At 44.5% G+C, this 26,022-nt stretch overlaps 1 protein-coding gene across 1 annotated transcript in view; it reads right to left on the reverse strand.

Moving 5' to 3' along the window:
* Positions 1-26,022, reverse strand: part of PAPPA (pappalysin 1) — a 284,791-nt gene that overhangs the window by 139,639 nt on the left and 119,130 nt on the right. The window lies entirely within an intron of this gene.

Consider the following 26,022-nt stretch of genomic DNA (forward strand, 5'->3'; position numbering starts at 1 on the left):
ATGTTGGCTGGGGTTGGGGATTGGTGGGAAATTCTATTCTGCTCACATTTCAAGTCAAATCTATCAAATGTGCACTTCCCAAAACAATATGAGAACCGAGACACAGCCACCCTTCAAACTTCACAGGTTTGAATTTTGCAGGGCAGTTTGCCAGCCAACCAGTGCTTACAAAGGTGCGCATAAAATGAATCCAGGAGTGAAAATAACATGCAAAAATCATTACATTGGAAGAATTTGCTTCAAAAATGTGTACATTAGTTAAAACTGCCTATAAAAATGTGCTTGTTAGGAGAAATTTGCACTAAAATGCTGGACAATTTTCATGAAGATTTTTTTAAAAAAAAAATTGTAAATTTCCTGCAGAAACATTGCAAAACGTGTTGATACTGGTAATGATTTTTTAAAGGAAATATTGATATATTTAAAGGAAACCGATAAATGAAAGTAAATATTGATAAAATTATCGTTCTTACTGTTGATATTTTAGAGGTGGATTTTTTAAAAAAGAAAAGTGTTTTTGAAAATAGTCGTGGAAAATCACTGCATAAAAATCCAACCTGTGACCATGAAGGATAAGCAAATGAATGGGAAATTCTGTACCAAATTTGAATTCTAGCATATCCCTGGCAATGTTATCACTCAGGGCAAAAGCCTGGATGGGTTGGAGAGTGAGGGCGAAAAGTGTGAAAGTATTTAGCCTGTGGTGGCAAATATTTAGTTCTTAAATGTATCTATTGATTTATGTTTTGGGTTTGTATGCAGCGCTTTGACTAGCTAGTTCCCAGGGAGGTTAACCACAAGATAAACCATGATACAAAATCAGTATAACAGAGAGAGAATAAAATAAATAATGAGACTTGCAGCTAAAAATAGCAGATTCAAAACATTTTATAACTCATGAGCTTTAGGAGTCCAGAAAAAAGAAAAAAGGTCTTGGTTTGGCGCAGAAAGGATAGGCCATTAGGAACGCTGGGACGTAGGAAGCAGCCTTACACTGAGGCAGACCATTGGCTCATCTAGCTCAGTATTGTCTACACTGACTGGCAGAGGCTCTCCAGGGTTTCAGGCAGGGGGTCTCTCCCAGCCCTACCTGGAGATTATGGTGATTGAACCTGGGACCTCCTGCACACAAAGCAGATGACTTGCCACTGAACGATGGCCTTCCCCAATATAATGGTTGGGATCTTGAGTTAGGAACATCCACTCTCTGACCATTGCTCTTCTTAGCTCAGTATCATCCACACTGACTGTCCGTGGCTCTCCTGGGTTTCAGAGAAGGTCTGTCCATGGCCCCGGCGCTACCTGGAAATGCCAAGGATTGAACTTGGGACCTTCTGCATACAAAGCAGATGTCCACCACTGAGCTACAGTTTCCGCCTGTAGATGCCTAGTGAGCCTCTCTGGGGAAGGTTCCATGAAATGGGTGCCACCACTGTAAAGGCCCTATCGCTGGTGGCTCCCATCTCACCTCTGAAGGCAGGAGCGTGTGTTCGCCGCAGGCAGGGGTGTAGTCGTCCAGGGACTCAGGGGGTCTTAGACTCTTTACGTTTTGGGGGCAGGGTCCCAGCAGGGTCCCTCTGTCTCCAGCATCCTGTGAGCTAATCAGCATGAAAGGGAAGTATGTTAGCCACTGAGAAGAGTCCTGTAACATGCTTCCTTATCCTTCCCTGATGATTGGAGCCAATCACAGTGAAAGGAGGTGAGCAGGCCACTGAGAAGACTCTTTCATGCCTTTTGGCTCCTAGGGACATCTGTTGTTGTGGGTGAAGGCATTAGCAGGGATCTCATTCTCAACCCAGCAGGAAAAAAAAGAATGGGAGGGGGCGTGGCTATGACTATCATGAAGGGACCTGAATTTGCCACTGCACTGCTGGCCACGGGTAATCAGCCTGCGGCAGTGGCTCCCAAACCTTTTTTTCCATGGACCACTTGACAATTGCTGAGGGTCTTGGTGGACTGCTTCATTATTTTGCTGCCCGTTGTAGCAACTGAAATGTGCTGTGTGCTAGACGCTGCATGATTTTTAACTGTATTTCAATTGCTTCTTCTATTTCTCATCTATTGCATTTTATCCTTGAATCCCACAGAATGCAAGTTGCAACACAGTGAAATACAGCATAAGAAATAAAAGAGTTAACGCAAAATTAAAAAATCAGTATGAACATTTAATGCGATGGGATGTGCCATCTCCCATCTTCAGCCAAAAATCCACAGACACCCCACAGACCACCTGAATGACGCTCGCCGAGCACTGGTGGTCCAGGGACCACAGTTTGGGGACCCTCGGCCTATCGGATCTGCTGGCCTGAGGGTAAAGAGACCCTAATAAGTGCCACTGCTGGTGGGCGTCAGAAAACACAGCAGCTCCTTCCCACTGAATCCTGTCCAAAGAGCAGACCCTCCCCTGTTCACTTTCCTTCTAAACTTACACAGTGAAATAGCACTGCAAATGCCAGAATAAATCTGATCATTACCATTCAATTACCTAATGACTCTTCCTCCTCCTCCCCCCCCCGCCCCCACAAGCATCGAGATCCAATCCCTTAATTGCGTGGTGGTTGGAAAAGAAAATCTGGGAAGGAGTCAGACAATAAAGGCTCTGCAGCCTAATAACCGCCTCCCGCTGGGGCTTTTCCACAATAGGACTTCTAATCCTTTACTCTTCCTTCAAAAAAGGATGGGGGGGGCACCAAGGGGTAAATTATTCAAAGTTTGCTGTCCGAGACCAGGTTTTTTTTCCCCCCTTTGCACAGAAAGAAATGTGAAAATCCTTGGAATTTCCACCAAACATCCAAGGTTAGCCCTGCTTAGCATAGATCCAATGGGTTCTGTCCAACTAAGGCTGCAATCCAGTACACACTTACCTGGAGCCCGATGAAGCTTACTTCTGAGTAGGCATGCGTTGGATTGCAGCAAGGCAAGCTACTGAAAGTGTACTCAAAGTAGACGCATGGAAATTAAAGGACCTAAATTAGTCATTTCCATGCATCTCAACAGCTCTACTCTGCACAGGACTAACAATGGACACAATGCAATTCAATGAATGGACATTATTAATTTAATTTCATTCATTTCAGTGGGTCTACTCTGAGTATATATTGGTTAAATATACCCTTAGGATATATATATATATATTTTAAGCAGAAAATCAAGTCATTTCCATGTACACATTATTTTACAGTCATTCTGAACTTATTTTATTACATTTAAAACAATCATTTAAATAATAATAATAATAATAATAATAAACCAGCATTGGGTGGGCATAATCTGGACAACTACAATAGCAGAGATTTGTCCTTGCTGTGGGCCCAATGCAGGTTACCACCCCATGCCTGCAATTTGCATTTCCAAGAACGGTACCTTCGAAATAGACTTCTTTTGGCCATTTTTTTTAAAAAAAAGAATTTATTAGAAGACACAACATACAACACTGTACACAAAACATACAAATAACACAAGAAGGAAACCAAACACACCACAATTCAATACAACACAGTGCATCAGAGGAGGTTGGAGGAATCCATAATCACAACATAACCAATTTCAACTTAAAGTACATTGGGTGGAATACACAATTTTTGGGGCATTCTGAACACTTTTAAGTATGTATATATATTGTACACAACACTTAGAGATTTTTATATACTAAGGGGTTAATAAACGCCCACAGTGGGGAAAAAGGGTTACAGCCCCCTACGCCTCCACGTTGGGGCCCCAATCTAGATGGGGCGGCGGCTGCACTGTCTATTTGAGAAAAAGCACTCATGTGCTTAAGGGTGGAGCTTACTTGACCAACATCACATGTAGTTTGGCCATTAGAGAAATATATAGTTGACATCACCATCAGCCATTTTGGAAACATGAGTGCCAATTGCTGGCGTTCTATCATTTGTCCCATGCTCAGAATTAAATTCAGTCCAACAAAAATGTTTGGTATTAGCTATTGCAACTTTTTTCAGTCCACAACCAATATGTAACCAATGTGTCTTCCCCCCCATTTGCATTCCATTTCCTTAGTACTGAAATGCATGCTGTGGAATATGGAATTATGTAAAAACTCCTCCACAGCAGACAGCAAGACATAGCTCTGGTTCAAAGTTGAACTTGCAGCGGAACAGAAACAGCTCTTCACGCAACCAACAGGGGTTGGAACGGAAATCAATGGCTTCTTCCATTCCTAGCTCCTGCCAGTTACACATCAGAGGGAGGCACAAAAGTGGAGGATCAGGATCACATGACACAAAGAGATGCTCCTTCAAGTATCTTCATCCCAAGCCACTTAGAACTTGAAAGGGAACAGCCAGCCCTAATTGTGCCCAGAAACAGATCAATAGCCAGTGCATTGATACAGAAGAGCAGTCACATATTCCATAAAGGCAGAATGGACCATCTTGATCATAGGTGGGGAGCCTCAGGCCCAGGAGACAAATGTGGCCCTCCAGACCTTGAGTGTTTCTGCCTGGCAGGAATGTGTCCTTGCTCTGATCATGCCTGTTGCTTGTCCAGATTCAGGATAGAGAGGGGTGTGTGAGAGTGTGTGTAGAAACGAACCTACTGAACAAAGGTAAAATTTACATTTATTGCTCTGCTCATGTTTGCCTCTGGCCCCGCCCACCCTGGCATGTGGCCCCCAGAAGGGAGTGCGGCCCGGGGGGGGGAGATTTTCCACCTCTGATACAGACTACTTGTACACAGATATATCAGCAACTGAGACTGGATTGTTTGAACCGTGTGGTTCTTGGGATTGCCTGTGAACACTTTCATGGAGGCCCCATGAAATCCCTCAAAATCTTTTCCTTGGAAGCATCACAAATGACTGCCTAAAAGGCCCAGCCAGACGTAAATCCAATACTAATTGTGTGAATGTGCTTTTCTAAATGCATAGCATAAACAGCAGGCATATATGTGTGTGTGGGGGGCAGATTTGGATTGGGGCCGTGGTGGTGATGGTGGGTTAAAGGCTTTAATCTTTTGTCTTCTCCCTGTGATCTCAATCCTCTGCACTTGCTGTCAGGGATGAGCTAGAATTCCGCCCAATTTGGATTTGGTACCAAATTTTCTATTAATTTGCTTATTCTCTATCTTTGGAGATTGGATTTTTATGTAACAATTTTCCGTGGCTATTTTCAAAAGTGTATTTTTTTTAAAAAAACCCACCCACCTCAAAATATTGATATTAAAAATGATAATGTTAGCGATATTTCATTTATTGATATTTTCTTTCACAATACCAATATCTCCTTTCAAATTATCAATATTAATGCCAATATTGCAAGGGAAAAACAAACAGTTGGGTAAAAGCAGCGGCTAGTGGACAAAGAACGAACTCAAATCGCTACTGGCCTGTTAGGCTGACGGAATGCTTTTCAACCAGCAGCTTTCAAACCGGCACCGGCCAAAGGATCCCATCCTTAGCATGAAGTATTCAGCTCGGTTTGCACGACACCTTCGTTTCTGTTCACCTGTGCTTACATGCAAGTGTGCTAGAGACTAGAGAGATGCAGAGTGGTAGGGTTACAGGTGTTGCATGTATAAGACATGAGATTCAATCCCTGACATTTCAGTTAACAGGATTAGGGCACAGGTGATACGAAATGCTCTGAACAGCCTCTGCAAAAGTTGAAACAGGACTGGATGGATAAATGGTTAAGCTAGCAATAAGACAGCTTCTTGCAGAGCAGGGGCAGAGAACCTGTGGCCTCCCAGGGGTTGTTAAAGATCCGTCCATTTCATTTCTCTCAGTTTCTGATGTTTCCAATCTGAAATTCAGTTCTCCCCATTTCTGCAGCAATTTGAGATTTTTCTTTAAATCCTCATGAAAATTGCCCAGCATTTCTGTGCAAATTTCTCCTAACAAACACATTTTTATAGGCAGCTTTGTCTGATATATACATTTTCGCAAGCCATTTCTTATCATATGATGCATTTGCTGCATGCCATTCTCACTCATATTTATTTGATGCTCACTTTCCCTAACATATGCATTTTTGTAAACATTGGCTGGCGAACAGCAGTACAAATTTCAACAGATGCTGGATTTCGGTTCTCACAATGTCTCAGAAAGTGCAAATTTGATAGATTTGGGTTGAAATGCGAACTGGATCAAATTTCTCACCCATCCCTAGTCCTAACAGAGGGGTAGAGAACTGTGGTATCCCAGATGTCCTTTGACTACAACTCCCATCGTCCCTGTTTGCCATGCTGGCTGGGGTGATGGCAGTTAGAGTCCAACATGTCTATAGGGCACCATGTTGGCTTTCTCTGGCCTAGGACATGAGAACCAAAGGCCCATCTAATTCAGCACAGAGGTGGCTGAGGTCCACCAGCACTGCTGGGGCAGAATGCAGTTGGCCCAAACAGTGGGCGGAGCCCAAGTCAATTGGATGCAGAGCCAGCTAATTCTAGTTTTGTCTCCTTGCTGAGTTCTCCAAGGGCAACGTTGAGACCAAGGAACAGAAAGCTGGTAGTGCTGCTACCCCCAGACTGGTGGTAAGTAAGAAGGCAGAGGCTGGTTGGTTGTGCCCCACTTGCCCTCATGGACCAACCTCTACTGGTCCAGCATCTTGTCCTCACAGTGGCCTATGGAAAGCCCAAAAGCGGGACATGAGCACAGTAGGTAGTATCCAGAGGCAGGCTTCCTCTAACACTGGAAGCAAGACATCAGGACATCACCATCAAATATCCGAGTCTTAGCACATTCTTCCACGGGCTTGGTAATTCTATTTTTAATAAAGGTGTCTGCCAGTTTCCCCCCCTAGGACAGATCTGAAGGTAACTGGCATACAATTTCCTGGTCCTCCTTTTTAAAAATTGGTATGACATTGTCCACATTCCAGTCCTCAGGTATGGAGGCTGATCTTGAGGACAAATTACAGATTTTTATTAAGACCACCGGCTATTTCATGTTTGAGTTCTTTGGAGATTTTTGGGTGGATACCATCTGGACTTGGTGTTCTGTTCATTTTTCATTTGTCAATAAGGTCTAGAGCCTTGTCTGTTGCCACCATTATTTGCCCCAGTTCCACAGATTCGAGTCTTGAGAAAGCTTAGTCCAGGCACAAGGATCTGCCCTACATCTTCCGCAGTGAAGACCGATGGGGAAAAAATCATTCAGCTTCCCTGCAATCACTTTTAGCACACTTTTGACTTCCTTGTCACCCAAAAGCCCAACTATCTCCGTAGCTGGTTTCCTATTTGCAATATGTATATAAAGAAGTTTTATTATTGATTTTGAGATTTTGATGTTTTTAGTGATGTTTCTCCCCATTTTTTTTGCATCCCAATTTCTGCTTGCATTTCTTTTGCAAACATTTGTGTTACTTTTTGTTCTCATTTCAACAAGACTTCCATTTTCTGAATGAAGCCTTCCTGCCTTGACTCTGATTATTAACCATACTGGCATCCTTTTGGGCTTGGTGGGACCTTCTGCGATCTGCAGTATACATTCCAGCTGAGCTTTCTGAAAGAATATGGACCCTCTTGACTTTCCCTTTCAACTTTTTTTAACCAGTCTCCTCATTTTGGGGACATTTTCCTCCTTTCAAGTCAAATGTGACTGAGTTGAACTTTCTTGGCAACTGTCTGCTTATGCACATTGGCAAGGGTAGCCAACATGGTGCTTGTTGAACTCCAACCCTTATTAGCCCTACCAAGCATGGCCAATGGTCAGAGGAGAAGGACATTGTAGACCATCACCCTCTGAAGAGGGCCATGTTGGCTGCCCCTGGTATCGGCCAAGAGATCCTCTTTCCACTGAAGGGCATTGAAAAAACAATAGCAACCTAAATGTGATGCCTCCAAGTGGCTTCCTCTGTGTGACTGATACAAATAATAGGCCTCTGATAAGATTATGTGCTTGGGATAAAAAGAGGACATGGATTTGTTCCAATGTGATGAGTTAATTCATACTTGCATAGAGAGAAGGCCGCCCTTCAAACAGCTCCAGCACAGGCCAGCAGGGATCTGTACGGAGGCTAATTTGTTCCTGATTATGTTTAAGACCCCAATAAATCTGTCTGCTCCAAGTCTGCAAGGCTCAAGGCGGGGTGAGCGAAATGGAGAGACAGAGGCATCTGAATTAAAACAGAGACCTTACTGTTGATTGAGAAAATGCTTGTTGAATACGACCCAGACAGTGAGCATGCCCCTTCTTGGATTCCAGTCCCACTGTACTGAGTCGGCATGCCCTGCCCTCTATTACCTTTCTGGCAAGGCCAGCCCCAGTGACATTGCCTACCAGAGCCAGGAAAAGATTAGGTGTTCCATCAGTTTCATCAGCTTAGAAAAATGATGGGGAAATGTGATTTAACTACAGTATTTCATCTTATCATATTCTTTTTAAGGGAAATGTTTTAATGCTGGCAGGCCACTACAAAATGTTTCAAGTTGCCCTTTTAAGGAGGGTAGGAAGACCATCTGGACATGTTTTGGTGCCTGAGATGGATTGTCCAAATGCCATCTCTCATGCCAGTGAAACGAAATTCAATAGAGCCAAATGCAAAGTTTTACCCAGATAAAGAACTGTGTGTGTGTATATAGGGGGATAGCTGGCTGAGAAGATGAAAAGGATCTTGGGACTCAAGTCCATCACAAACCAATCATGAGCCAGCAGTATAATGCAACTGCAAAAAAGGCAAATATGATTTCAGAGTGCATCGACAGAACCGTAGTTCCAAGTCAAAAGAAGCAAGAATTCCACTTTATTCCACACTGAAGCGCAGTCCCAGACACCACAATTTAAGAAGGGTATTGACACATTTGATTGCATTTAGAAGAGAAGCAATAAGGATGGGCTGGGGGTATGGAAAACAAATTCTATGAGCAAAGACAAAAAAGAACTGGGTATGTTTTGTCCAGAGAGGAAAGGACTGATCGGGGAGATGTTCGCACTCTTTAAAAGATCTGAAGGGTTGCCATTTAGAAAGAGGGCAAAAATGTGCTCTCGACTCATTCTCCAAAGGCAGCGGCAGCCTGTGACTGCTGGATCCAGCGGGCTGCTGGGAGGTCATGGAGGCATGACCAATGAGATCACAGAGGCATGGTTTCCTCCCCCTCCTCCAACATTGCAAAGATACTGTGGATACCTCAGCACTGCAGCTATACAAATAAGTCAGCGGAAGCTGCTCCATTAGAACAAATGGGGCACCGTCTCAGGCGGCCACCCCTACCTGCCTGCCATCTTAGAACCAGTCAGGGGGTGGCTATTTGGGGAAAGGCCATCGCTCAATGGTGGAACATCTACATTGCTTGCAGAAGCTCCCAGGTTCAATCCCCGGCATCTCCAGGTAGGGCTGGCAGAGTCTCCTGCCTGACTCCCTGCAGAGACACTGCCAGTCAGTGTAGGCAATGCTGGGGTAGATGATCTGACTTGGTATAAGGCAATCTCCTATGTCACTGGCTCTGACCACTGTGCTCCCTTGCCTTCTGCCCTACGAGTCCCAATGGGCAGCAGCCATCACTTTAAAAACTTAGGGCCAAGCTGAACTGAAAAGCGGCCAAAGAACTAGAGACTGACAGAAATATCTCCAGGATCTCTCTCTTTAGGTTGATATGGAAAGACGAGAGTGTGTATGTGTGTGGGAAGGGAGTGTGGCTTTGAGATTTTTGCTTGCAATTCTCCTTGCAAGGACTGTGCCTCATTAGACCTAGTGCGCTATCGTCCACAGTCCAGCAGTAGTATAGTGGTAAATCCATAAGTGCAGGGTCCCTTCATGATAGTCACACCACACCCCTCACTCGCTTGCTCTCCGTCATCATCTCCACACTCCTCAGTCCTTCCCATGGGTGCCTTCTCCCACAACAAATGTTCCTAGGAGCCAATCAGCATGGAAGGGGAGTGTTAGCTCCTGTGAAGAGTCTTCTCAGTGGCTGACTCACCTCCTTTCACTCTGATTGGCTCCAATCAGCTGAAAAGGACAAGGAAGCATGTTAGAAGATTATTTCAGTGGCTAACACACTCCCCTTTCATGCTGTTCGGCTCGTAGCATGATATGCTCGTAGACATAGGAACCCTAGTCCCCCCAAAAGTAAAGGATTTAAGACCCCTTGAGATGCTAGATGACTACACCCCTGCTGCCCAGAAGATCTAATATTACCACAATTAAACTAATTATCTTGTGCAGTGGATGGGGGGTTCTCCCTCACTGGAGATCTTTGAGCACAGGCTGGGCAGTCCTCTACTGAGGATGCTCTGAATCCTGATTTTTCCTGAGTCGGGGTTGGATAGATGACCCAAAACTCTAATCATGGAAAAATATTTTTTCTGTGAAATAAACCCAGTATACCAATTCCTACATGTCCATCTTGTGTCGAGAGAGAGAAAAGTCTTCATCAGAGAGAAAGTGCAGAGAAAGGTTGACCTCTAAGAGCAGAGTACTGAGCCAGGAATAAGCCCAAAGGAGCCTGTTTTATATCCTCATAAATTGGAATGGGCGCACATGGAATTGGCCTAAGAGAGTTCTTTTAAAAAAAAAATCATTTCTTATAATAAGCTAGATTTCAGCTACACTTACTGTAAGTACTTATAAGAATTTGGCCTCAGAAACAGTAGATGTGGTGCTAAGCCAGTTTTTCAACTATCCTGCTTCAGACCAGATGGGGGTGTCATAAACCTAGCCCTCCCCTCAGGGTTTTACCACCAATCTACTTTGACCCAGGTTTGTCTAAAACCTTCCGTTGGGAGTTACCAGAGATTCCATTCCTACTTCAGCAGACGAAAATGATCATCACTGGAGAGACTGTTTAGGAGGGCATTTCCTTGGTACCCATCTATGATTCCAGCAACTTTGGTGTTGCATAGGGACACTACTGAGCTTGCGGACTATTTATTCTGTCCTAGAGCATTTAAATAAACTGACATACAAATAAAGTGTGTTTTAAATTGATATATGCAAATGAATAAAATACATTGAAAATGCATTTTTTAGAAGTGTTTGAGGGGTTTTTTTGAAGAATAAAAAATAAAATTCTAACTTTTCTACTCTGGCTTGACATAGAACCACAGAGCTGGAAGTGAACCACAGAGGTCATCTTGTCCACTCATTGATAATGCAGCAAATTGAATGCCATGGCATCTCAAATAGGTTGCCATTCAGCCTCTATTGAAAAACCTCCAACAAGAGAAAATCTACCACTTTCCAAGGCAGTTTTTTCCACTATCAAATAGTTTCTGTCGACAGGTTCTTCTCAACGGTTAGTCAAAATCCAGGCCCCATCTGCACTATACATTTAAAGCAGTATCATACCACTTTAAAGAGTCATGACAAAGAATCCTGGGAACTGTAGTTTGTTAGGGGTGCTGAGAGTTGTTAGGACAGTCCTATTCTCCTCATAGAGGAACCTAAAGTGGCTCCTCTTCTGAGGGAACTCTGGGAATTGTTGCTCTGTGAGAAGAATGGGGGGGGCTCTCAGCACCCCTAACAAACTACAGCTCCCAGGATTATTTGGGGGAAGCCATGACTCTTTCAAGTGGTATGATACTGCCTTAAATGTATAATGCAGATGGGGACTCTTTCCCACCAGTCCTGCCAGCATAGCCAATGGCTAGATGCAATGGGAGTTGTAGTTCCACAGCACCTGAAGGACCACTGGTTTCCCATCCTTGCCTCAACAAAAGAACACAGTAAGCCACTATATGGCCAAGCCTAGGGATGGAGGAGAAATTAAATTAAATTATGTTCACATATAAAGCTGAATTTATCAAATTTGCACTTTCCGAAACAACATGAGAACTGAAATGTCGCGCTCCTTCAAAATTCTCATTTATCCGAATTTTGCAATGCAGTTCTCCAACCAAACAATATTTACAAAAAATGACTATATTTGGGGAAATTGTGCATAAAATGAATATATGAGTGACAATAGGTAAAATGTATTATATGACGAGAATTTGCTTGCAAAAATGAGTACATAGGTCAAAACCACCTACAATATGGTTTTTATTAGGACAAAATTTCTCTGAAAGGCTGAAGAATTGTCATGAGAATTTTTTTTAAAAAACAAAAATTTGAAAATTTCTACAGAAATGTGGAGAACCACATTCCAGATTGGAAAAAATGAAAAACAGAGAGAATCGAAAATGACAGAGCCTTCCATCCCTAGCCAAGCCAGGCCAGTTAATCCACTACTGACTTTCAGGAGGAATTTGAAAACATTCCTGTCTACCCAGGCTTTGGATGGCTGAAGAGGACTGTTCTTGGCAACCTGAAGATCACTGGTGAAAGGCTGTTTTTAAAGCTGTGTTTTAGAATAATTTAAACTGTGTTTTACTATATTTTAACTGTGCTTTAGAATGTTTTAAGTTGGAATTGGAATGTTTTTTAACTGTTTCCAGTATGTTTCCTTCCTCTTTTTGTGAAATTGTTTTATGGTTGCCATTCTGGGCTCCTTTGGGAAGGAGGACAGAATAGAAATTAAATCTATCAATCAATCAATACAGTCCCCAGGATTCCTTGGGGGAAGCCATGACTGTTTAAAGTGGTGTGATACTGCTTGAAATGTATAGCGCCAATGGGCCCCCACTATCTTGTAATTCTGAAACAATTGGTACAGGTCTGAAGCAACAGAAAACAAATTTGCTTCTTCATCTTTGTGACGGCCTTTAAATATCTGAAGATGAAGATCATCTTGCCTGTTATTCATCTCCAGGCTAAAACATACCCAATTCTGTCAACCTTTCCTTGTAGGTCTTAGTCTCTAGGGCACCATATTTGTTGCCCTCTTCTGGCCATGTTCCAGTCTGTTGATAGCCTTCTTAAACTGTGGTGCATCAGTGGTAATTGGCTAAGTCAGCCCTAATGCTTGCTTACTAGGCTAAATATCAGCATCTATTTATTCACATCTGGATCAGAACCATGATAGACAGCAGTTCCCCAAGATGGGCAATTTTTGTCTCTTAGATGCACGCACGCACATGCATACAAGTCTATCTGAATGGGCTTATCCATCCCAGAGGGTTCACATGATTGAAATGGCCTTCCATGTTGGAGGTGGGGCAAGAGCAACTCCTGTTTTGTTCTTTTGTCTGTGCTCCAGAAGGGAGATAGAGCTAGGGTCCTCCAGATGGATAGGCTTGTTTACTTTTACCTGTGATGCTCTGACTGACTTCCTTCTGGCTACTTGACTGTTAAGTCTTTATGGAAGCTTACCTGCTCCTCCTCCTTCTGCCCTTTCCACTCCTTCCTTCTCTGACTGTCCGGAAGAGAAGAGACATCCCTTTTGTCTCTGCTCTCTCCAAGCCATGAGGCTAACTCCCGCACCTGGGCGTTAAGCCTCCAACTTAGTTAGTTAGTTAGAACTAGGTTTGCTTTTCTATCTACTATGTATTTCTATAAATAAAGTAGCTTTTCTTATTTTACTAAGTCTCAAGTCTCAGTGATGCTGATGCAGGGTAAAAGCCTGCTTTCTTAGGCAAACGCACGCACACGCTGGCACACTCGCATTTCAACATCTGCTGTTGCTCTGCTGCTGTTGTGTTGCTTTAAACGAAATTAAGCACACAAATTACAGCGCAACATTCCATATATGCACTTAGAAATCTAGCATGTGAGGGAGAACAGCTATAGCTTAGCCTTATCCGTTTCTATGCGCTGGGATCTATTTGTTTATTTTATGAAGGAATATTCAGTACTATGAGCTCCCGCCTGCAGCCTGAAATGGAATAGTCCAGAAACAGGTTTACCATTAGAGATTGGGGGGGGGGGGATTTGATTCGGTTTGCATATCAAGGAGAACTTACCAAATTCACACTTTCCGAAACAATACAAAAACCAAGACGCAGCCATCCTGCAAGACTTGCACTTCTTCAAATTTTGCAAAGCCATTTCCACCCAAGTTATGTGTACAAAAATGCATATGCTGAGGTAAAAGCGTGCATGAGAATGTACATAACAGTGAAAATAATACTACATCTATATCCTACCTTTCTGCCAAGGAACATATATTAGTGAAAATAACATACAAAAATGCATTATGTTAGGGGAAAATGCTTGCAAAAATGTGTATATTCTGCAGAATTGCCTAACAAAATGTATATATTAGGAGAAATTCACTCTGAAATGCTGCTGAATTTTCATGAGGACTTTAAAAAAATACACTAACTGATGTAGAATTGTGGAGGACTGGAAGAATGCGAAACCAAAATTGATAGATTCAGCCATCCCTAACTCACAGTAGACCCATTAATGTGCATAAGTTACTTCTACTCATTAGTTCCAATGGGGTTATTCTGAGTAGGACTAGCATTAGGTACAACAATCCATCGCTTATAACGGCGAATCTTTCTCAAATCCCTATTTAGACATATCGGCTGCCTAGATCTATTCGTACTTTTACATCAGGATCGATGGGATGCTTTTGTTAGTGCCAGTTGTCAACAGTTCATTCCCCCCTCTCTATATTTGCAAAACTAAAATTACCAAAGCAAAAACAGAAAGAGGAATTTTATCTGTGATGGGCAGCTTTTTACCACACTGTGCAGAAAAACACTCAAAACAATCTGCCTAATTTGGGGGCCAGGGCAAAATCTCCACAGGGGGCTCAAATTGCGCAAACTGACTGGGCAGAGCGAAGAGGACCCACATCCTGTTTTTGGTTTGGAATGAAGGTGCTGGCATCAGAATCATCTCCCTTTTTACAATAGCTACTCTAGAGAGAGAGAGAGAGAGAGGCCGGACAAAATTAAAGAGGAGAGGGTGGAGAGAAGGGTATTTTTAAGCAAGCCTATTTATTTAGGGATTGTTCCAATGTCAACAAGCCTTGTACCATATAACGACATGTCCAATTTTTTAAAAAAAAAAACACAATGAACAAAAATGTGCAAGTGTTGTATCTTGGTAACAGATTCTTGGACCAAACTGGCCTTTTCAGCTCAGTCCCTTTGCCAACTGCGAAAAGTATATTCAGGCTCAGCTCGCCCGCTGCTTCCCCTCACGGATAGAGGAAAGTTCTTCTCCCTCTCTCAGAATATTAGAACTCGGGGACATCCAATGAAGCTGAATGTTGGAAGATTCAGGCCAGGCAAAAGAAAGGACTTCTTTGCACAGTTAAACTATCGGCGTTCGCTACCCCCAAGAGGCAGCAATGGCCACCAACTTGGAGTGCTTTCAAAGAGAATTAAACAAATTCACAGAGGATAAGGCTATCAATAGCTGCTAGTCATAATGGCTATGTGCTACCTGTGGGAGGCAGCAGGCTTCTGGATACCAGTTGCTGGGGATAGCAGATGTAGAGAGGGCTGTTGCACTCAAGTCTTCCTTGTGGGCTTCCCATTATGGGCATCTGGTTGATCGCTGTAGATGCTGGACTAGACGGGCCTTTGGCCTGATCTAGAAGGGCTCTTCTTATGTTGTAAGGGAAGCTGGGGGGAAAATAGCTGCCTAAGCCCAGATGTCCTGACCTGCAAGGATTTATACATCACATTTCAAACCCAGGAGCTGACCTGCCTTGTGCAAAATAAGCCAGTGTAGTGTAGTGGTTAGAGCATCAGACTAGGACCTGGGAGATCAGGCTTCAAATCCCCACTCAGCCATGAAGCTCACTGGATGACCTTGGTCCAGTCACTGTCTCTCAACCTAACCTACCCCACAGGGTTCTTCTGAGGAAAAAATTGGGAGGAGGCAAATCATGTTTGCATGCCACCTTTTGCTCCTTGGAGGAAAGGTGGGATATAAATGTAATAATAACATCCAAAAAAGTGCACACAAATATTTACAAATGCTGCCCATTTAACAGTAAAATACACCTCAGCTACAACACCTATTTGGGCATTCTAAATCACGTGTATCACGACTGGATTCGAGGACCCCTGACTATGAAAGTCAGAGAATTCCAACAAAATGGAAAAGAAAATAGAAATTGCTGCAGTTTGCATCTTTGTCAGTGGTCAGGAACAGAAATCAGTCAATCTAAGACAGTTGGTATTTGTACACACTGTTGTTTTTTAGTCCACAAACACTGCATAATTATGACTTTTTAGGCACTGTTTTACTGTTTCCTTTATATTGAAATGAACGTAAGTTACATGAACAGTAACTTAGGGTAGTTATTCAACTAAATTCTTGTGCTAGTGGAATGACTTCCAATAGCGCAAAGGGATTCCCCCCTGCCCTCCCCCCATGCATGCTCCACACTGTCCCCAAAACTGCTTTGGAGGGTTGGAGGGATCCCCAGAACAGATTTAGGGGACACACAGGGGAAGGAGAGGACAAGGATGCTTTTCCTACTATATACTTCATCAAAAGAACCATCACTCTCTTGGCTTTTTAAAATCAATGTCAGAGAGCCTATTGAAGAGTAAATTAACAAATCCATGCAGCACAGACGCCCTTATGCATCACCCCCCCTCCAATCCCCCCATCACCAAAAGAGGATTTGCATAAGATGTGGCTATGCTAATTTACATGTATAGATGCAAATGTAGAAATAATGGGTGGTATAAAGCCACTGAGTCCAACCCCCTGCTCAGTGCAGGAATCCAACTTAAAGCATCCCCGACAGGTGGCTGTCCAGCTGCCTCTTGAATGCCTCCAGTGCTGGAGAGCCCACCACTTCACTAGGTCATTGGTTCCATTGCCGTACCACTCTAACGGTTTAGAAGCTTTTCCTGATGTTCATTTGACATCTGTCTTCCTGTAACTTGAGCCCATTATTCCGTGTCCTGCACTTTGGGATGATCGAGAAGAGACCCTGGCCCTGCTCTGTATGGCAACCTTTCAAGTACTATCATATCTCCCCTCAGTCTTCTCTTCTCCAGGCTAAACATGCCCAGCTCTTTCAGACTCTGCTCATAGGGCTTTGTTTCCAGTCCCCTGATCATCCTTGTTGCCCTCCTCTGAATCTGTTCCAGTTTATCTGCCTCCTTCTTAAAGTGTGATGTCCAGAACTGGATACAGTACTCAAGATGAGGCTTAACCACTGCTGGACAGAGGAGAACCAGTACTTCTGGCAATATGGAAAGTATTATTCTGTTAATGCAGCCTAAAATTTGCTCCCACAGGAGGCAGCGATGGCCACCAACTTGGATGGCTTTAAAAAAGGGTAAGAAATTCACAAAGGAGGAGGCTACTAGCGACTGGCAACTAGCCATGAGGGCAGCTCTGCTTCCATAGAGAAAGGTGGCATGCTTCTGAATACCAGTTGCTGGAAACCACAGGAGGGGAGAGCGCTCCGGCACTCAGATCCTGCTTGCGGGCTTCCCATTGGGGCATCTGCTTGGCCACTGTGAGATGCAGGACTAGATGGGCCACTGGCCCGATCCAGCAGGCTCTCCAAGTCCTTATGTGGCCAAGGAAGGAAGAGTTGGCTGTTGTGAGACACTGGTTTCTTCACAGGGGTGTGAGAAGAGTGCGTGTTGGGGGGGCACTGCAGAGAAGCACGTTCAGCATGGATATGGATGGTCATCCATCAATTTATTTTAAGCACATTACCTCCCTGACAAAGAGAGGAGGGGTGGAGAGGGAAAAAAGCACAAGTGGGGGGGGGAGGAGAGGAAAGATGTATAAAATTAGGTTTGTGTTTAACATTTTCGTCTCCCCGGAGGATCCTCTCCTAAACAGAGCTCGCAAGCTCATGAATATTGATAGTTTCCCTGAATGCGCTGCTGTCTACCAAAACAATGAGATTAGCAGGGGCAGAAGGAGCTCTGATTTATGAAAGAGAAGCGAACCGGTGGGCTGGTTTGAACCTGCAGGAGAAGTGTAGAGGAGGCAGGGGCCCCCCACACCAATTTACTCAGAGAAAGGCCTTTACAAAGAACCATCTTCAAAGCGACAGACAGAGGTGTTAAAAAAAAAAGCCTCGCGCTTTGAGCACGTTTCTCTCTCTCTCCCTAATACCGTGACGTGGGCCAAATTGGGAACAGCCGTGATGCAGCATAAAGGAGACCCCCCACCCCAGTCAGGCCAGGGAGACCTGGATACAAACCGTCATGTGCACAAAAGGGGAGGCAAAGGGCCGTTGCTCAGTGCCAGAGCGTCTGCTTTGCATGCAGAAGATCCCAGCTTCAGTCCCCGGGCATCTCCAGGTAGGACTCCTGTCTGAGACCCCAAAGGGCTGCTGCTAGTCTGTGTGGACATACCTGAACTAGATGGGCTGACAGTCTGACTCTATTTACGGCACTTCCCTAGGTTCCTGTTTAATTAATTATTATTGTAAATCGCTTCAGGATGCCTCGTGAGACGCAATTCATCAATGAAATAAATGAATAGTAATAGATTAAACTTGCCCTCTTTTCTCAGAATCATGAGGGCTGGAATCTTACTTTGTTTTAAGGGGAAGGGCTGCAGCTCAGTGGTGGAGCACCTGCTTTGTATGAAGATAGGGAGCAGGTTCAGTCCCCAGCATCATCAAGTAGAGCTGGCCTGAAACCCTGGAAAGTTTCTGCCAGTCAGTGTAGACAATACTGAGCTAGATGGACCAATGGTCTGACTTGGCATATAGCAGGTTCTGACGTTCCTGTGCTTCTGAAATGATGTATGAAGTAGTAGGCGGTTGGACTGGGACTGAAGGAGACCCAGGTTCAAATCTCCACTTGGTGATGAAGCTCATTGGGTGAGCTTGGGCCAGTCACTGAATCTCAATCTAAACCGAGAGTCACATATGTCAGAACTGAAATTGGCCTTCAGTGAGTTCTACCTCATCCTCATCCTACTGCAGAAATATCATAAATCCAAACTAGCCACCAAGAGAAAGTGACCAGGAGAGTATGGATGATGACAATAACTGCAACATGGGGACATTAACAATGGTCTTAACTTGCTCGCCAGGATGCCTCATGCCTTCAGCAGCAAAGATCTGTTTTGTTTCCATGCCAAAGCTGATCCATCCATGAGCTGTTTCATCGCCTCTGCTGAGCGACTAGCTGCCCTTGCCCTCCCCAGTAGCCACCGTGCTATCAGGCTACCTGCTTCCATTCCAGCTGGTCATGATAAGAACTGTAATTTAAGAACTGGTGCCTCAGCGTGCTTTTTTCCTTGTTCTTCCCTGTCCCTTTTCCCTCATGTGTCGTGCATTTTACATTGTTAGCCTAAGGGCAGTTATTTAATTTTTGTAAATTGTATTTTGTAAATTGTATTGTTTTATTGATGTATTTTATATTGTATTTTTATATTTGTGGTTTTTGTAAGCCGCCTTGAGGGCCTTTGTATGTATGTATGTATGTATGTATGCATGTATGCATGTATGTATGTAGAAAGAAAGGAAGGAAGGAAGGAAGGAAGGAAGGAAGGAAGGAAGAAGAAGAAGAAGAAGAAGAAGAAGAAGTAGGAGAAGAAGAAAACTACCACCTCATGGGACTGTTGTGAATTCAGGATGGGACGGGGAGGAGCATGCACATTGCCTTGACGAAAGGCAGGACTTAAATGGAATTATTAAGGAGTTTATCCTCCGTGGCACAGAGTGGTAAGCGGTGGTAACGTAGCCAAAGCTCTGCTCACGGCCGGAGTTTGATTCCAACGGAAGGAGGAAGTCGAATCTCCGGTAAAAGGGGTCAAGGTCCACTCAGCCTTCCATCCATCTGTGGTCGGTAAAATGAGTAGCCGGCATAGGCTGGGGGGTAAAGAAAGGCCGGGGAAGGAACTGGCAATCCCACCCCATATATACGGTCTGCCTAGTAAACGTCGCAAGACGTCACCCTAAGAGTCGGAAACGACTCGCACTACAAGTGTGGGGACACCTTTACCTTTTTATATGGGTAGTATATAAAAGCAACAAGCACATTAACTAAACATCATACATAAATACAGGTGCTGCGTCAAGGTGTCGACTTTGGCCTTTGAAGCCGTAAACGGCCCTGGAGTCAGTGTACTCTCAGGTATCACTTGGCCCCATGTGAACATAGCCAAACATGATGTAATGATGTCCTCCAAGCTGGATAGCCTTAAAAGGGGTTTAGACAAATTCATGGAACATATGGCTATCAGTGGCTACTGGTCATGACAACTATGCTCTGCCTCCTCTGTCGGAGGCAATAAGTCTCTGGATTAGGGATGCGGGAGAATTTTGATTCAGGTCCTATTTAAAGCCAGATTTATCAAATTTGCAGATTCCAAAACAATATGAGAATCGAAGCACAGCCACCCTTGCCTGTTTCCAATTTTTGCAATGCAGTTCTCCACCCAATGTTTACAAAAGTGTATGTATTAGGGGAAAGTGTGCATAAAAATGGGTATATTCGTGGGAATAACATACACAAATGCATTATATTAGGAGAAACTGCTTGCAAAAATGTGTATGGTGCTCAAAACTGCAGACAAAACTTGTGTTTATTAGGAGACGCCCTAATTTTCAACAGTATTTAAAAAATAAAATAAAATTGCAAATTGCTGTGGAAAGCTGGAGAATTGAATTTAAGATTAGAAAAATGAGAAGCTGAGAGTCTTCCATTCCTACTCTGAATACAAGTTTCTGGGAATCTCAAATGGGGAGAGTGCTGTTGTACTCAGCAATATGCTGTCTCAATATGACTGAGATTTCCTGTGTTTAAGCTACCGTGAGCCTGAGTTTTATCATAGGATTATTAATTAATTAAATTACAATTTATATCCCATCCTTCCTCCCAAGAGGAGCCAAGAGCAGCAAACAGGAGGCAAAACACTTAAAAAAAATCTTTTAAAAACCCAATTCGAACATAGTTGCAGACTGGGATAAGGTCTCCACTTAAAAGGCTTTATTATAAAATGGGAGATAAATGTCCATAGAGAATAGAATTGGAAGGTACCTTAACAGTCATCTAGTCAACCCCCTCCCCCTCAGCTCAATGCAAGATCTGCAAGGCAGGATCCATCTAAATTACTTCTGTCACCCTCTGCTTGGAATCTTCCAACGAAAGAGAAACCACTCCCTTCCGAAGCAGTCAGTTCCGCTGGAAAACACCTTGTGCTATTAAGTAAGTTTCCCTTCATATTTAGCCGAAAACTGCTCCCCATTTTTTCTAGTCCTGCCCTCTGCAGCAACAGGGTCTGTTCCATTTTCTGTGTGACAGTCCTTCAGACATTTGAAGAAAGTTGACATGTCAACATAACATGCAAACTCAGCTGGCAGGAGAAGGTTGACTGGTTCCCCATGAAAGTGAATTCCCTGCACCTAGAAAACATCCCCATCAAGGAGAAGACAAGGCTAAAATGGCTCTGCCTGACATGTTAGATTTCTATGCACCACTGGCCACGCTGGCTGGCACTGATGGGAGCTGGAGCCTGGGGGGGGGGTGCACAGGTTACCCAACCCTGCTCTATTCTATAGTTGTGACACAAGGATGGTTAGGGAACCCTCGATGCTCCCAAAGGCCTCTGGGAAAGAAAGCAATTGTTAGCCACATTTGTAGCCGTGGAAGCCCTCCCTCGGCAATCAAAGGTGTTAATACATTGCCTGTAGTCTGAGATTGAGGGAAATCCCAAGGCACCTAAAGTGTGAGGCTCACCCTTTAAAGTCTTGGAGTGGACAAAGTAGCTTGATCTTTGAATGAAAACGTATTTGAGGGATAATTTATTTATTTATTAATTACATTTATTACATTTATACATTTATTACATTATTCTATGATTTATACCCTGCCTTTCTTCTCATGATAGAAACCCAAGGCGGCTTACATATGGTTCCCAGGCGGTCTCCCATCCAGGCACTGACCAGGCCTGACCCTGCTTAGCTTCAGCAGGGAGCTGACCTCATGTGCCTTCACACCATAGCCTGGGACCATAATCCTGGTACACAACTTGTCACAGTTGTGACAGCTGCTTCCTTCCCTCTTCTATCCACAGTGACTATAGTGGGGTGCGGGGGAGCGCCTCAGGACTGGGAGGGCAAACATGCCCCCCAGGCTTCTCTATCTGGCCCTTGGAACTCTATTCAATCCCCCCTCCGCAGACGACACCTCTCATAGGCCCTGCTTCTACATGGCTGGAATGCATTCGCATCCTCAGATAATGCCTGTCGCTTGCCTAGGTGAAAGATTAAGAAGTTTGCAAGTATAAATTAGCCTACTATACAAAGACAAAATTAACATTTGTGCAGTGGTGCCTGGTGGCTCCATGTCAGTGGGGCAGTGAATCCACTCCAGGCTTTAGCCTGAGCTTCCAAGGAACGGAGCACTTTGGACAGTTCCTGGAAAGTTCAGACTAAAAACCAAAGCAGATTCATTGCCCCACTGACATTGAAGCTACCAGCCTCCACTGCATTTGTGGCTCCTCCCCCTTTTGCCTCTTGCTCGGCCCCTTATTGGCATGTGGCCCTCAGAAGAAGGGGATGCGGTTCTCAGGGTGAAAAATGTTCCCCACCTCTCCAATAGAGTGGGAGAAAGCTTCATGGCTGAGGGCTCCTTGCAATTAAAGCCCAATGCTCCAAATCCTCCACCACACTACCTCTTCATCAGGGGCCTACGGCTAGAGAGAGGAAGGTGTGTGTTTATTTGTGCTGTGTGTGTGTGAAAGGACAAGCACGAGATATTCACAAAGGGCAGGGAAGGAAGGAAGCAAACCCTTAACTCTGCTCACCCCCCCCTCTCTACAAGGGCAAACTTATGTTCTACTATCAGATCACACGAGGAAAGCCAAATTCGGCACGGAGCAGGCCATCTCGGGTGATGGCGCTGCGTCAAAAGCTGTGTGTGAAAGCAGCCAATTCATTTCATTTACCCCACCGTCGCCCCTTTTGCATTTGCGAGGAGCGTCAGAGAGGAACAAAACGCTATTAATCTTATCTGTTTTCTTTTCTCGGCTTTGTGTTTGTGTGTGTGTTGCCGCTGTCCTCTTTACAAGAGGCCAGGACAGCCTGACAGAAAAGACCACACAGATCCTCTATCTCTCGACTCCCACAGCCCTCTCTTTACCTCCCATAGCCTCAGCAGATTGATCAAGGCCTTATCTGATTAGGAGGAAGCCAGGAGAAAACAAGAGAGGCGGCTAATTGAGTTACAGGCAAATGAGCGCAAGACAGAGGCCCCGAGACTTGCATACAGCAGAGAGAAAAGTGTGCAAACATGAAAGCTTGGGCAAGAGAAGAGCATCATACAGCTTCACGGCATCAAGTTGCAGCCAGTACTAGCCCTGCTCAGGGCAGACCCACTGAAAACAATGGCCGTTATATGACAGGACTCTTCAAGCACTTGAAAAGTTGCCACAGAGAGGAGGGGCAGCATCTCTGCTCGCTCATCTCAGAGTGCAGGACACGGAATAACGGGCGCAAGTTACAGGAAGCCAGATTTCGGCTGAACATCAGGAAAAACTTCCTGACTGTTAGTGGGGTCCCACAATGAAACCAATGACCTTAGGGAGGTGGTGGGCTCTCCAACACTGGAGGCATTTAAGAGGCAGCTGGACAGCCACCTGTTGGGTACGCTTTATGCTGAATTCCTGCATTGACCAGAGGGTTGGACTTGATGGCCTTATAGGCCCCCTCCAACTCTAATAATTTATGATGAACTTAAATCCATTAATTTCAATGGGTCTACTCTGAGCAGAACCTTTGGGATTTTAGGTTGTTTTTAACGTTCTATTTTAAAATGGTTGTAACCTGTCCTCAGATCTTTGGGTGAAGGGCAGGTAATAAATGATGATAATGATAGTTGGATACAACCCAATGAGCTGCTGTCAAGATTAGGCCTACTCAAAGTAGACCCCCTGATAAAAATGAGTGTGATTCACTTTGATCCATTCCTTTCAATGGGTTGCATCATTAATGGGTTGCATCACATGTTAGTCTTACTCAAGAGTAGACCCACTAAAATTAATAGACCCAAGATAGCCACATTCATCAATTTTAGTGGGTCTACTCAGAGTAGAACTAATCTTGAATAGAACCGAAGGGGTCCCACTCTCATGTATAATTTAGGGCACTTCCAGGCTGTCACTATTTTCCAGTGAGATCCAATCATGTACCAGGCAAATTCAGCTTGCACAATTATTTGGAGCTCTTGTGTAATAAACTGGCTCCTTTCCCAACCACCACCACCAAAAAAACCCCTAGACTTTTTGTAATAAGGAAGATGACAGGGAACTGCATGGGAAAGGGTGGCATTTGCTCAGAGTAACTTCACATAACCTTCCCTCCAGCAAAGCAGGTTGAAAGCTCAATAAACAGGTCACATGGAAGAGATCTTGGCTGGATGCCAGCCAGTGTGAAAGGAGAAAGGGAGGTGCAGATTGCAAAGGATGAAACCTGATGTCACACTGGTCAGGAGGTGGGAGGGAAATAAGGCCTTGCTTTCCAGTTGTGAATTCAAATCATAGAATCGTAGAGTTGGAAGGGGCCTACAAGGCCATCAAGTCCAACCCCCTGCTCAAAGCAGGAATCCAACTTAAGGGATCCCCGAAAGGTGCCTGTCCAGCTGCCTCTTGAAGGCCTCCAGTGTTGGAGAGCCCACCACTTCCCTAGGTCATTGGTTCCACTGTCGTACTGCGAAGTTTTTCCTGATGTTCTGTTGAAATCCAGCTTCCTGTAATTTGAACCCATTATTCCGTGGTCCTCCACTCTGAGATGATTGAGAAGAGATCCTGGCCCTCCTCTGTGGGGCAACCTTTCCAGTACTTGAAGTACTGAAGAGCCACCACCAATCAGTGCAGACAACACTGAGCTAGATGGGCCAAGGGTCTGATTCAGCCTAAGGCAGCTTCTTTGTCCTGTGTCAATCCAGCCCACTGTGTCCAAGTGATATGATGCAGTATCACAAACGCTGATATCGATAGACACACTCGTGCTCAGTCTTCCCTCCAGATGTGGCTGGGCTACAACTCCCAGCACTTTAGACTATTGCCCAGGCCAGCTGGAAGTGTGAGATGCCAAGGATTGAACTTGAGACCTTTTTCATGCCAGGCAAATGCTCTACCACTGAGCTACGTCTCTTTCCCTGTTATTAACAAGAGATGCTGTCTTCAAATATCCGACAGGCTGTCACACAGAAGACGGAGCAGCCTTGTACTCTGTTGCTTCAGAGGACAGGACTCAAACCAATTGCTGGGAAGCCGATTTCATCTAAACCAGGGAAGGGCCCATCAGTTGGTGTTGTGGAACCAACTCCCATCGGCCCCAGCCAGAATGGCCAATAGTGAGGGATGATGAGATTTGTAGTCTAACAACATCTGGAGGGGCCAGAGTTTCCCCATCCCTGATCTAAGCGTTGGGAGAAGCTTCCTAATGGGACGAGCTGTTTGACTGTGGAACCGGCACTTTAGCATCTTCCAGAGATGCTGTAGCTGCATCTTGCACTGAGCTGTGGTTGAATTAGATGACCTTCAAGGTAGCCTTCTAACCCTTATTAAATTAGGGGAAGGGCTGGAGCTCAGCGGTTGAACATCTGCCTTGGATGCAGAAGGTCCCAGATTCAATCCCCGGCATCTCTGGGTAGGACTCAGAAACCCCGGAGAACCACTACAAATCAGTGCAGATAATATTGAGCTAGATGGACCAGTGCTCTGCTCAGCATAAGGCAGCTTCCTGTGTTTCTCTTTTAGGGGAAGGGCCATAGCTCAGTCGCAGAGTGTCTGCTTTGCATGCAGAAGGTCACAGGTTCAATCGTCGGCATCTCCATGTAGGTATGAGAGAGACCCCCCATCTGAAACCCCAGAGAGCCATGGCCAGTCATTGTAGACACCACTGAGCTATGCTTCCTATGTTCCTATTGTGCCAGGAAAGGCAGATGTTCCACCAGCATGGATTTCTTCATTCTAGGAAGCAGAGATATACCCTTACCAATGGGATACTCAGGTATATATAATCAAGTGGTAAAGCCTTTGGAGCAACAAACCTACAGGCCTCTTGATGGCTTCAACATCGGCCAGGCATTGTGTCCGACAATCCTTGCTAATCAAGGCACAGCAAGCCTTGCAAAAGAGATCTGGTTAAGCAATTATCGCCCTTGAAAGGAAAGGATAAAGTACCTTTGATTCCTCTTCAAGGGCACTTATTAGCATCTCAAAGAAGGTGCCAACTTCTTCAGCTGGGCCCACTTTGGCTCCCAAAGGCTTATTCTTCACCCTCTCTCCTCTGCTTGCACGCAGCCCTTTCAGATCACAGCCTTCCCCAAAAACCCCTTTC

This window comes from Rhineura floridana, chromosome 20, assembly GCF_030035675.1.
Source record: "Rhineura floridana isolate rRhiFlo1 chromosome 20, rRhiFlo1.hap2, whole genome shotgun sequence".
Classification (NCBI taxonomy): domain Eukaryota; kingdom Metazoa; phylum Chordata; class Lepidosauria; order Squamata; family Rhineuridae; genus Rhineura; species Rhineura floridana.